This window comes from Bidens hawaiensis, unplaced genomic scaffold (assembly GCF_021521415.1).
Source record: "Bidens hawaiensis isolate Kalapana, Puna unplaced genomic scaffold, B.hawaiensis_p1.1 tig00033354_1, whole genome shotgun sequence".
In the NCBI taxonomy this organism is placed as follows: Eukaryota; Viridiplantae; Streptophyta; class Magnoliopsida; order Asterales; family Asteraceae; genus Bidens; species Bidens hawaiensis.
This window is the reverse complement of record NW_027495718.1, coordinates 199,978-213,517: the sequence shown is the minus strand read 5'-3', so window position 1 is coordinate 213,517 and position 13,540 is coordinate 199,978. Positions and strand designations below refer to the sequence as shown.

At 34.1% G+C, this 13,540-nt stretch overlaps 1 pseudogene; it reads right to left on the bottom strand.

Moving 5' to 3' along the window:
- Nucleotides 1–1,319: 1,319 nt before the first annotated feature.
- On the bottom strand, nt 1,320–2,448 carry LOC143584782 (homogentisate phytyltransferase 1, chloroplastic-like; annotated as a pseudogene).
- Between the last annotated feature and the right edge of the window lie 11,092 nt (nt 2,449–13,540).

Here is a 13,540-nt window from a genome sequence, read left to right as displayed (position 1 = left end):
AACAATGACGTAAACAACCACCGGGTTTTGTAAACGAAAAATTCCCAAATTACGTGTGTCGCCTCAAACGTGCTCTCTATGGCCTAAAACAAGCACCCCATGCTTGGTTTCAACGTCTAAGCACATTTCTTATCTCTCTCGGGTTCAAATGTAGTTGTGCTGATCCATCGCTTTTTGTTTATAAGACTGACACGGTTTTAATATATCTGCTCGTATATGTAGACGATGTAATCCACACCGGTAACAATACCAAAGTGATCAATGAGTTCACCACCCGTCTACATAATGAATTCAAATCAAAGATCTTGGCAGCTTAAATTATTTTCTAGGACTTGAAGTTATTCAAAACTCATCCGGGTTATTCCTAAGTCAAACTAAATATGCCTATGACATTCTTTCTCGTGCCGGTCTCTTGATGCAAAACCCGTTGCAACTCCGCTCACTACCCCTGATTCTTTCATCTCCACCGGAAAACCGTTTCATGATCCTACCCTTTATCGATCGTTGGTCGGTGCTCTTCAATACCTTACCATCACTAGACCGGATCTCTCATATGCTGTTAACCAAGCCAGCCAATTCCTTCAAAACCCAACAACAACACACTTTCAGCTTGTTAAAAGAATATTACGTTATGTAAAAGGAACTTTGTCTTTTGGTTAACTTTTGACAGACCTCTTAAAACAACTTTAGTCGGATATTCGGATGCTGATTGGGCGCGGTGCATTGAAACAAGAAGATCAACCCTATGGTTACTCTATCTATTTTTAGGTGGTAATCTATTCTCTTGGAGTGCAAAGAAACAACCTACTGTATCGCGCTCAAGTTGTGAGTCTGAGTATAGAGCAATGGCCAACACCGCTGCTGAAATCATATAGTTAACACATTTGCTACGTGAACTACATGCCCTGCCACCCGACCGACCCACCCTTTTATGTGACAACAAAAGTGCATTATTTTTAAGCCAAAACCCGGTCTCACATAAACGAGCTAAACACATAGATATTGACTACCACTTTGTTAGGGAGTTGGTCTCCGCTGGTCGGCTGTGCACAAAATTTGTTCCTGCCACGCTCCAGGTAGCAGACATCTTCACAAAAAGTTTACCTCGACCTCTTTTTGAGCGATTCCGAACAAAGCTTCGCATTGGACCCCTACCTGTTCGCTTGAAGGGGGGTGATAGCCGCCAAAAATCACAGCCACAATCAATTCAAAGTTCAAATTTGTTATTATCTAACTATATCAAGAGATATTCTCTCCTGGTTTTATGCCACTACTTTGTATATTTAAGTTGTAACATTGTTAATGAATAAAACAACCTTTTACTCTCTCAAACCCACAATCCACCCAAGCCAGAAACTCTATAGTTAATAAAAACCATACAAAATATTTAGAAACATATTGATACATTTGAGAAATAGTTTAAAAAGTTTATTCACCATGAATGCACATGAAGACACAATTATAACACCAGTTTTAACAGAATATTCTCGGACGCCAATGGAAGATACGGCTTGTTAACCTGAGAATTACAAAATGATAATAATAATAATAATAACAATAATAATTAAAAAATATATTAAGTTAATTAAGTTGCACCAAAGACACTTTTTTTTACCTGTCTATTTCTATATCAGATAACTGATTCAAGCCAACGATATATATATTCATAAAGAAGGCAGCAACAATAGCCCTAAAAATTCAATGTAACAACAATGAAACAGGGTTTATTTTCTTATGTTCATATCATAAACAAACTGTTATTCTTATGAAAATGCAAAAATGACAATAAACTTCACAAGATAATTAATATGCATATCAAAAGTGCAAGAACCTCAAAAACACCAACGAAGAATAATGGAGAAAAATCTGAAAGCCTCTGGACTGCAAGAGTGAAACCGAAACTATGCTCAATGCCTGCTCGACAAGATAATATTCAAGTCAACCATTTAAGTCAACGTCACGGGATAGTTGCATTAGAAAAAATAAAAATAAAACACTTACGGTTCCTATTACTGTATGCGGTCTTGAAAACCTATAGAACGCATTTAAAGCATTAATTTGGTATAGAATTTTGATGGGTTGTATATCATCCGATCTAACTGGTTCAGAAACCGCACTAGCAACCGGACATGTAGTGTGTGTTTCCGAGAGAGTGAAAACTTTTATTAAACCTACCAATATTGTGTCTCACAAACCTTGAGTGAGGCTTTGATGTTAAGGAAACATGATAACAACCTAGAAGTAGACAGTTTCAAGAACATTAACATATATGTTACTTCAAATACCAAATTCAAGATTAAATTCACATTGAGTATTTGAGTCGTGTTTATTATTAATATTATTATTATTACCTGTTGATACGAGCGAAGAAGATGAATATGGTAATGACGAAGAAGAAGAATAAGAAGAAAGCTTGTTACAAAAAGAACTAATAATCAAAGATTTCATGATTTGATTCTCAAGAACTTAGTTTAGTGTAACAAAGATTTAAAAATGCAGTGCGTGCATGTGTGTATGTGTTTGTTTCACATGAGACAGAAAACCCTAGCTAGTTGCCAATTGGAGGATGGTAAAGTCTGTAGTGTGTGCATGTTCAATGGTTTATGCTTTATAGAATAACAAAATTTGTCGTATTATTTCAAAATGGTTCTATGAATAATATGTTAGTATAATGTAGCGTTTGGTATACATGAATGAGAGGCGGAATGAAATGGATCATTACGATGGAATGAAAAAAGATGTGTTTGCGTGGTCGATAGAATGGAATCACCCATTACCATGTCCATTACATTCCCCCTAAAACAATCAAATATCATTCCATCCACCCCCTTATTTTTTTTTCATTCCAACCATCTTTCAAACTATATCATCTCCACCACCCTCTCATCACCACTACTCATTGCCCTCTCACAACCACCGCCTCTGCCGCCGGCCACCACCACCCAACCTCCCCAGCCCACAACCACTACTAACTGCCTCCGTCGTCGACCACCAACATTCCGCCTCCCCCGCCCGCCACCACCATCAACTGCCTTCGCCACCTACCACCACCATCCCCTACTTCCGCCGCCACCACCAACCACCCTTCACAACCTATCAGCGCCGCCGAGTACCACTACCACCAACTGACCATCACTGCCCGCCACCACCACCACCACCACCTACCACTACCAATAATCTCTCCCAGTTCCCGCCCATCGCCACCTCCGCCCACCACCACCACCAACCGACCATCACCGCCCGCCACCACCACCTACCACTACCAAAAGTCGCTCCCGGTTCCCGCACATCGCCACCGTCGCCCACCACCCGCCGCCACCCACAATCACAATTACTGCTCGCTGTCCACCACCACCACCCCAACGCCCTCACTGCATATTTTATTTTATTCAGATTTTTTTCTAGCTTACCAAAAAAAAAAAAACTAATAATTCATTTCATTCACACATGATAACCAAACATGTTAATGGAATGGTAATGACTCATTCATTCCATTCATTCGCTTATTCCATTCCATTACCTCATACCAAACAGACCCTAAGTGTATAAGACAGAGGTAGCAACGTGAGTAGGTTGAATTGAATTTGGGTGATAAGTTAGAATGTGTATGGGTTAGAATGAATTTTTAAAATAGAGGGTTAGGATGTGTATGTGAATATTAAAATACAAAGGGTTTCGAAAACCCCTAAAAAAATTCAAAAAAAAAGGAACTCAAAATACAAATAAAAAACGCAAAATGTAAAAAAAACTAAAATGCTTCCTCCGTCATCCTCGTTCGTTAAAAAAAACCGGTTTTGTATCGGTTCAGGTTCGATTTTTTTCGGGGGTTTTTTTTCCGGTCAGTTTTGCTTTTTTTTCATTTCAATCGGTTTCGGTGTATGTTCGATTTCAATGATTTCGGTTTCGATTTCTCGGTTTCTATTCGGTTCGTGGGATTTATTTAAAATAAAACTGGATGAAGCTTGTTTTAGTCCATTCTAACCCATAATAAACAAACCCATAACCAAAAGTCACTAGTATTTCCCCAACTCATCTTGACATCATTGGAAAATTCTTTTGATTCATCTTAACCCATTTCAAAATTAAAAATTATCCATATTGACCCAAAATAACCCATTTGGGTTTGTTTTGCCACCCATAGTATAAAACCATCCGTAATGACAACGTTGTGGCGGTGTTTTGGCCTAAACCTAATTGGTTACTTCCAATTACGTAAATCAATAGTTCAAACCGCACTCAAAGGTAGGGCATTTCCCATTTTTATAGGAACTTCTGTACCAGAAACAATGGTATCTCCAATTATAGCCCCTCTGGGATGTAAAATATATCTCTTCTCACCATCCCTATAGTGTATGAGACAAATGTATGCATTTCGATTCGGGTCGTATTCTATGGTTACGATTCTACCATATATGTCTTTTTCATTCCGTCGAAAATCTATTTTACGGTATAGACGCTTATGACCTCCCCCTCTATGCCCTGCGGTAATGATTCCTCTGGCATTACGACCTTTACCACAATGATGCTGTCCATAGATCAAATTATTTCGTGGATTGGATTTCACTTGACTGACACCAGGGAACACCGCCTCGCTCGACGTTTTGGATGTTTTCAGGCATCAAAAAGTCTCCCAATGTTATGAAGAATAGGTGGAAGATGGAAGGAAATGGGACCATCGCTTTCTTCCAGCCAATAAGAAATATGATGGTGGTCGGCGTTTCCTCCACCATCGCTACGCTCGGTCTAACACGTTAGCTAGTGTTGACTGTTGTGTGGTTGGTTTTTAATAATTGGTACATTGTTTAGCTATATACTTTTGATTTAGAACCTTTTAACTTTCGTTATTTAATATCTTGTTATCATTTATCATGTAAATTACTTAGTTATTTATGTTTTCTCTTGTGATTAGTTGTTTCAATAAACGGATTATAAATATATATTTCATCGAATGGTCTAGTGGTTTGGTGTTCATCTTTCTGAAATGAAGGCAGCGAGTTCAAATTCTGGCAAATATAAGGTAAAACGATTCTAAGTAAAAAGAGATTTACTACTATAAAAAGGTATCTTAAATATATATATAACCGAAACCTTTAAAGCTATCTGGTTGCTCCTCACTTTCTCATAAGTCACCAGATTGCTCTATTTATAAATAGAGTTTTCTCAGGCATTTTACCCAATTCACGGGTATGAGTCTTATCAAACTCAGATAGTCATTAAAAGTGTTACAACATCTTATTAAATTAAAAATTAATCTCACCAAATATTAGATATGAAAATCTTATAAAATAGAGATATACTAAAATTAATATACGATTTTTTAAAAAATATATATATATTTTTTAATTAAAAACAATTTATAGTAAAAAATAAGAGGGTCATGGTTATCACCAAACCCATATAACTTTTAAACGTGTTATAACATCTCATTTATTTGTGAAATATTTTCATCTTCAAACCCTAAGTACTTTATTAATTTTATTACAATAAATAAAACTAAAATTCAAAATCATATATATAAATACTAGGAAAAAAATGTAAAACAAACCCCATTATACGGTGGTCAAAATCTAGTTGTGTATATGCTATATATAGTTATAGAAAATGTATTGTGTAATATGATTTACTTATCTATAATATATATAAACGAAGATATAAAAATCCTACTGATGACCGTCGTTTGAGTCAATCAAAAACCTAATTATTCTAAATAGTTAGAGCAAGTAGGGTATCGTATCACAAGAAGTATGTGGTCAATGCAATTCGCGTACAGATTTAATATTATGAAGTAACTAGTGTTTAGTGCTGATCACACAAGCAATTTAAGTAAATTTAGAGAACAAAGCACGAACAAGTAAACGGGTTGTAAGCAGTTAACAAAGCAAATCACACCCGGGAATTCAAGTAAGCAACCTACAGTAATCTCATGCAACCTAACAGATTAATTATTACTGGTTAACTACAAACTGATCAATCAGACAAAACCTTAGACATCAATAATCGCTTTACACACGACATTGGTTATCAAACGGTCCTTTCCAGTGTGACTCAGTTAAGGGCAATTATATGTTTTATCGTATTCAATCTAATCAAAACAATCATATGATCAATTATCTAGCAACTGGTAACAAATCGTTAAGACCAACGTAAAACCTAAACCGATTGAACACACATAAATACCAAACATCAATAATCATATATCAACCATCAATAATTATACAAGAGTGTTCTTAATCACATGAGAAAAACGGTAAAAGTTACAAACTATACATCCCATGTGAGATTCTAGGAGATTAGCCACTCATGGTCATCATATGATCTTCAATTCTTGGTTCTTGATGATGAAACATGGATCTTGTAGTGATTGGAGGTGTTATGTAGCTCCCAAAGTGGCAAAAACTCGTCCCAAAAACGGCTGGAATCATCCCCCTTACGAGTTAGGGTTTTATCCTTTATATAGCAGCTGGACCCATGCTTTAAATCTGAATTTTGCGTATCAGCGTAAGCTACTCTGACTCCTAGCGTAGCTTACTCTGGGTGGAAATCCCTTACTCTGAATATGGTTGCCTTACTCTGAATCTGACTGCCTTACTCTGAGTTAATTTGGCATCCAGAGTAGGTTACTCTGATCCCGGAGTAGCTTACTCTGGCAGCTGAATTTCAACCAACTTGTTTCTTTTCATTTCAAACACTTGTGTATTGGCTCCGATCTTCCCGAGACTTCAAATCATACTCGTAAATGTCTCCAAATAGTATCTTTAACTCTCACAAACCTATAAATCAAAAGCATACTTGAAGTACCATTGTTCTAATGAAAAACTAATTAAAAACTACAAAATTAAAGAACTATTATACAAGATTTATACCCGACCATCACCTACGTGTCGCGATGTGATCGCTCCCCCGTTTTTTGGAGTCACCAGATTTACTTGATTTTTAAATGAAAACTTCTCATGCATTTGACCCGAATTCATGGGTATGGGTCTTACCAAACCCAGATATTCCTTAAACGAGTTATAACATCTCATTAAATTAAAAATTATTCTCACCAAATTATTGATGTAAAAATCCTATAAAATAAGATATACTAAAAATTAGTATCTTATTTATTTTAAAAAAGATATGTATATTATTTAAATTAAAAAACAAATTTTATAGTAAAAAAATAAACGAGTCTTGGGTCTCATCAAAATCATATAGCTTTTAAACCGGGTTATAACATTTCATTTATTTATAAAACAATTTATCATCAAACCATAGGTATATTATTAACTTTTATATAATAAAAAAAATATAAATTCAAAAAATAAATTAATATTATAAAAAGCAGTATAAAATAACTCACGTAATACAACGGATAAAACTAGTATGCTATATATATACTTATAGCATTAATAGGTGATTGTGAAATGTCATAGGCATTTTCAAACTTGATGGGCTTCGGAATTTGGGCCCTCTCTTGTTGTATTCAAATTAAATTTTAATTTCTAAGGCTTGTCCCACATTCATAGCAAGTGACACTGTAAATAGTGACACTGTAAATAGTTATAAACCTGCCCTACATCGTTTGACGTAAGAAAATAGGAAATTTACATCTTCACTTTGATTATCTAGAGAACACCTCACAAGCAAAATATAGTAGTAAAAAACCCCCAAAAACTACAATTTCACTAGATTACTTTTTCTTTCTTAACAACAAATGTTACACCTTAATCCTCTACTCACTCTTAAATTACACCAAATAAATTTACTCATTGTTTGAGATTGAACCAAAAGCCTCCTATCTAAGAGGCTTACACATCTACCTTCTGAGCTAGTCCACAATGATGTTCATTGGATTACTTAAATATGTTTATACGTGTTTGGTTCCAATGGGCATAGCGAGACTGAATTGGCTAATTCGATCCTATCCTCGAAACAATGCATCCTCGATATATTTTATATTTAATTGAATTAGTTCGTACCTCAATGCTCATTGCTCATGGCGCATAGGTGATTTAAAGTACTTGTTAAGATGTATAAAATGCATTATTTTATCTTTCAATTAATTCTATTACAATATACTATTATAATAAACAAAAATGATGATTGTGCCACATGGCACCTAATTGGTTTATTTTTGTGCCAAGTGGCACCCTTATCTTGTAACATTTAATTCATAATTTTTCTTATTAAGACAAATCAATTAAAACTTTCCTTAACAAGTCTATTTATTTTAAACAATTCTTAATATGAATGAGAGACTTAAATTAATTATACTTATTTATATTTAATTTTTGTGTTATGGGCTAGATATATACAATTATCTAACCAATATAATAATTTTTCAAAATAATTGTTGTTTTATTTGTTAATTTATGAATTATCAACTTCCAATTAATATGTACTTTGAGTAGAGTATGTTGATAGAAGTTTTTCAATTGTGAAGCCTGGGAAAATTTGAGAGAAAAAGTTCATGGCTCCATTAGATCTAAGTTTTTTGGCCAATAAAGTTGTTGACAAAAAGAAGGTTTTTGATTTCTATTAAGTGACTCATGTTCATATAATCAACTATAGCAGCGGGGTGTGCTTATGTTTTCTTTTCTTAAATTACTAAGTTATGATTATACTTGTAAAGTACACGATTTAAAAAAGTATTTTGAAATTTGATGTTAATGAATCAAACTAATAAGCTATTTGTTGTAGTATGAACCAAGTTTTTATTTATATGGAGTTATTTTTGCATAAGCGCGATTATTGGTTGGGCTTTCAAGTCATTTTTTCAAGACATCCTACTTTCTTTTGAGGGGTAATTGAGTAATTTTATTTTTCACGCATAATATTTTACTTATGTATATGTAAAGACATAATTAGTAATTTGTTATGATTTGTTTGATGTATATTTGCAGAGAAAAGTTGAATTCTACTGTCTCTGTTGTATTAAAGCATTGACTCATTGCCTTGGATTAATTCAACTATGGCTTATACAACTAAGTTGACCATCTCTAACCATCTTGATACTTTTTTTTCGCATCATCTATTTCATTATTCATGGGTCAATAAGTTGAGTATGTTTGATTGAACAACTAATGTATTTGTAAAGATAATTAATTAATTTATTATACATGTGAATTATGCTAAAAAGTAGAATCTATCCGAGGTCTTATAGTGAATTGATAAATTGTCATTAGGTTTATTTAAACAAATGAAATGCCACTCAAAGTATAAATATAACTTTTTTTTAACTTACGTTTTTATTTTATATTTGAGTAGGAACATACATACATAAGTTTCTTAAATATATTTTATGTTTTTATTTGTATTATCAACTTTCATAGTTGATGAAAAACTAGAGTCTATCATGTATAGGAGATTATTTTGAAGAAAAGAAAAAGGTAAACTGGACAATTAGAAGAGGAACGATTGGAACAACGGGTTAAGAAGTCAAAAAAGTGATATTTTTCTATTTGAGATATGAATTTTAGCATTTTAATTTTTCAGCCCGTGTAACACACGGTTTTTTAACCTAGTTGGTTATAAAGATTTCTTTAAGAGAATTGAAAGAAGACAATGGTTGGGTGGTGATTTAATTGTAGGGATGACAATGAAATAAGAATCTTATGAGAATTATGGAACATCTGGACGAGTACGGGGTTGAGTAGTGTGGGGGGTGGGGGGGATGAGCTTACTTTTTAATATGTTTTTGGGTATCGGATGGGTGAGGCCTGTCACTTGACCCAATTACCTGATAGCATATGTCTGGCAACAAATTTTAAGTGTATATACGACCATTCCCATATCCCAAAAGTTTCAACTCATTCATCCATTCCATTACCGGTTCCCATGCCTTTCGGATAGGATATAGATATGTACCTTTTTTCAAACACTATTTTTTAGATATATGAGAAAACTTGAAAGCTAGTGGTGCAGCTAGTAATTAGTTATTTGGCAAAACTGTTTTGATTCATATATTACAAAATTTTAGTTATTTGAGACATTTTATGGTAACCATACATGTATGATAAATATATAATGATCATAGTTACCTGACGGGTATGAGGTTGAGTAATGTGTGTGTGTGTGAGAGGGGGGGGGGGGGGGAAGGGGCTTACTTTTAATTATTTTTGTGGGTATCGGACAGGTGAGGCCCGTCACCTGACCCAATTACCTGATAGCATATGTCTGGCAACAAATTTTAAGTGTATATACGGCCATTCCCATATCCCAAAATATTCAACTCATTCGTCCATTCCATTACCGGTTCTCATGCCTTTCGGATAGGATATAGATATGTACCTTTTTTCGAACATTATTTTTTAGATATATGAGAAAACTTGAAAGCTAGTGGAGCAGCTAGTAATTAGTTATCTGACAAAACTGTTTTGATTCATATATTACAAAATTTTAGTTATTTGAGACATTTTATGATAACCATGCATGTATGATAAATATATAATGATCATGGTTACCCGACGGGTTTGGTGGTAAGTAGTTTTTATAAACTAGACCGGGTGTGATCATAGTTGATATTATCTGACCAGATATCATCCCTACCTCAACAAAAGGAAGGACCAGTCCATGTGAAGAAAACCACTCTTATTTAATAATGTATCCTGTTGACCATAACATAAATCAACTTCTATAGAAAACAAACATGTACGAACTAAAACAACAGGCCCATTGAAAACACAACTGTATATAGACGTACGATATCAATGGATAATAATCACAATATATATATTTTCTTTGACAGCTATATAAACTTTATGATTCAAATCCTTTTCCTTTAGGTCAGGGGCCGGCATACAACTTTACCACCCGGATGTCTTTGTAGAAATGGGTAATACTTTTGAGAACTAATTATGAGAATCAAGTTTAACACAATGTTGTATATCATAATACTTTTGAGAATTATGAGAATCAACTTTACCACCCGGATGTCTTTGTACAACTTTAACACAATGTTGTATATCATAATACTTTTGAGAATTTAAAAAATATAATCATTTCTAGTAGATTATATATATAAGGTTTAGATCAAATACAAATGAAATTAAAGTGCTAATTATGAGAATCAAGTAGCGTAAATATATATATACAAGTAGAGTAATTATGTAATTATATTATGATGTAAGCACATAAATTACTTTACTTGTATATATAATTACCATACTTGAATATCACAATTAACATGTTAATTTCATTTGTACGTTCACTTTACCCTATATATATGTGTGTGTGGGTGGGGCGAAGAGACACAATGCCGAGATCAAAGACACAATGACGAAAATGAACAAAAGACACAATTATAACTAAAAAAAAGACACAATAGATCGCAAAATATAACACGATGTCGAATAAAATATAGCACAATGTTGAGTAATATATAACACAATATAAAGAAGAAAAAAACACAATGTCATCAGAAAAAGACAATCAATGACGAAAATAAACACATAACACAATGATAAATAAAACACGAGTTTTTTCACTTACTATTGTGTTTTTTTATGAGAACGAGAAAGACGTTAGAAACATTTTTGTGTTTTTACTTTTTTCGTTTTTTTATTAAATTTTAAGTTATGATTTAAAAAAAAATTGAGGGGTGTTTTGCGCAAATTCTTATCATCATTTTTATTTTTATTCTATTTTATAGAATAACTTGATGCATAGTTTCTTTCGACAAATACATTCATTATATTACCTTTTCCGCATATAATTCGAAAAAGAATTATTTACAAGACCTCATTGTCCGACAAATAAAATCCTATTCATAAATTATAAATACATGATCTATTGAATAACTAGCCAAACTTCTCCGGTCCGAACATGGTAAGATGATCCTGACCCTGTTAGTGGTCCTCCTCCCTCCCAACTAGTCCACCACACAAGTACCCGACCAAGATTCATGCATCGACATCATTAACCACAGCTGCGACCCTTGTGTTTTAGGTTCGATGTTGATGTAATATGGAGGTCATATCTCACTCGTGACCCATTTATCGTGATTGTTGGTTGTTGCATGTTAGATAAATTCTATTTAAGTCGTCTTCTAGCACAAGTGGTGTATCGCTGTTTGACCTCTTGCATATGCTATCAATAGAACAAATAGGATCATGATCACAAAATTCACAACTTTCGTTAACCTGATAATTTTAGGCTCCGGTTATCCACACACCCTTTGACTTATACACACACCCTTGAATTTTACGATCGTATGGCTCTTATACGGTCGTATACGACAGCAGAATTTGTCAGCTTGTCCAAGAACATTCCATACGATAGAATGGCAACTATACGATCATATGAGTTTTTTTTTCATTTTTTTTACAACAAGCAACTTTGAAGACCGTATGAACTCTGGGTTTAAAACCGGTAGAATATTATATCACGTCCGGAATATTGTGTCGTGTCAAATGATACACTGAATATTATATCACGTCCGGAATATTGTATCGTGTTGTTACGTAAAATGAGGGTAAGTATGTACGGAATATTATATCATATTTCATATAGCAACTATATTCGTATACTATCACATTTTTTGCCACCACGGCTCAACTTAATAAATTATGTTTTTGGTTTTTTTTTTCCAATATGATCGTATATGAGAGTCATAATATCGTATGACTCCCGGTCAAACTTCGTACACCTGCACGCTCAGTGTACTTCTGTTGTATTTTTATTACGTGGGATTCCATAAGATCATATAACTCCTATACGATCGTATTTAGGGCGTGTGAGTTTTTAGAGATGGTGTACCAATATCATGACCCTAATGTTATTAAGTGAAAATCACCAAAGTAGCCATTTAAACTTATCAACTCATTTAATAATGCATGGAATTTACTAAGTTATCAACTAATCATTTTGGTGTAGGAGGACGAAGAATGGAACATGAGATATTGTGGTGCTGGAGAGGATGGGACATGAGTTTATTGTTGGTGCAAGAGTTGAAGCGTTGGCACCGGAGGCGCTGAGTTGCGCATATGGCACAAGAGAAAGAAATAATGACGCAAGAAGTATATGGAATGACGCAGGAGATGAGAGGTTCAGGGTCGGGTCGTGGGCCACTGAAACCAAACAAGGGCTTTTGGCTCACATAAATTAAGGCATCCAAATTAAAAAAAAAACATTAAATATAGATATATTATAATGCGTAGAGTAAACTCCAAATTATTATTGGTTTGGTGGTAAATCTTATTTGGATTTAGGCCTTCAAAATCTTTAAGCTGGCCTTGAAAAGGTTGACATATGACATGCAGTCAAGGTTATTTTGTCAATTCCAAAAGATAAAGAGGCTATTTTAGTGATTTTTCCTTTCATTAAATGTAACAGTAAAATTGCAGATTTGATTGAATACTGGATATTAAAGATGAGAATTATGGAGAATGTGAAAATGGGAAAAATAGACAAATGGTATTAGGGCTGTCACTTTTACTCGAAACCCGAATTCCAACCCAAAAAAACACGTACCCAAACCCAACTAACCCGACTAGAAGAACCCGAACCGAAGTAATTCGGGTTGGTTCTTGGGTTTGATTTATAAGATTAGGGTCAACCC